Genomic DNA, 1446 nt, shown 5'->3' with positions numbered 1-1446 from the left:
TTCCAGAACAAAAAAGGGGATCTGATTCCCAACAAGAAGAAGGTCCCCGTAGACATATGGAACTGCCTGCTTATGAGGGCCAGAGGGTCCTTGCTTTTTTTGTTAGCTGCCTTTAGAAACAATTCTGTTGAAGCACAGTTTTCTTGATGATGACGTGGCACGCCTGCCGAGCTTTGAATTGACCAACACACGGATGTTTACTGCACAGCAAAGAAGAAAGAAGGATCGAAGAGACCGGGGTGAGCCGGCGGGGAAACTCCGATGCCTAAGTCAGAATGGGAAAGAAAAAATATTAACCACAAAACTTAGATAGCAAGAATTGCGATGACCTTTGCAAAACTTGATAACATGACTTGTATTTATAGGCGAGGAGAGAGTTTGATTTCCCGCACATTCAGGGATCTTATCTCTTGATATTAGCTGTGCAAACATTTAAATGAGAGATCATGTTTGTTAGCTGTTCTGAGATCTTAGTGATCTAAGATCAGGGAATAAACATTATAGTTTTTGGGCCATGCTAAGTTATAGCGTCTGAGTAGGACTTGATCGCCTTCATGATCGTAGATGTTACTGGTGTATCTTGATTGATATATAGATAGTTTGGATTGTAAATAGATGTGGTAGCCTTTGAATAGATAAGATCACTTATCTATTAACAACTGTATCTCCTGGGAGATCTGAGTTATTCCCTTTGCCGAGACCTATGTCCTGAGTTAGTCTCGGACTTACTGGTCTCAGCTAAAAGGGTCTCGGATTCTCACGGTCTCGGACTTTGGAGTCTCGGGCCTTGGGGACTGTGAAATAATTAATGGCCTGATCCATAACCCAACAAATTCTATTAAGAAACAACCATCGAGAACCATCATCTTCAGGAACCGATCATCATCATTAAAGGACTCGAGGTTGATCTCTTTGGAATAACACTCTCAGGCTTCATCTACAAGTGGGCGTATGCTTTCCATTAACTCATTGAAACCTAAGTTCTTTCTCTTGAGTATATCGGCGAGGATCTCCACCTTGTGCTTCTCCATCCCTTTAACTCCAAAACGGGTGATGTGCTTGGGTCCGATGGAGACGACGTGAGGATTGTACGCCTTGAAGCCGTTGGTCGCGAGAAAAGTACTGGGGACATTGTAGATGCAACAAGTACTTTTAGCTGATTCGCTTTGCTTCTGTTGGGTGGTTTTGATATGAGATTCCAAGTCATCTAGCAACTCCATGCTTGCCAGTGAGGGAGAAAAATACTAACCTCAATTGTATTTTCCTTAATTTGAGAATAATCTCTAGGGGTGATAGTGAGATTTATAAGGAAAAGAATCAGAAACTGTGTGCTGTGCTCTTATAATAATAGTAGGGGTGTCAATGCAGGCGGTTTCTAACTGCCCGTTAACCGCTTAACCTCTTAACCGTATTAACTGCTAACCGTTTAGCAGTTATAACGGTTAG

This window comes from Corylus avellana, chromosome ca6 (genome assembly GCF_901000735.1).
Source record: "Corylus avellana chromosome ca6, CavTom2PMs-1.0".
NCBI lineage: Eukaryota > Viridiplantae > Streptophyta > Magnoliopsida > Fagales > Betulaceae > Corylus > Corylus avellana.
The sequence above is the reverse complement of the archived record's forward strand: the minus strand, read 5'-3'. Positions refer to the sequence as shown.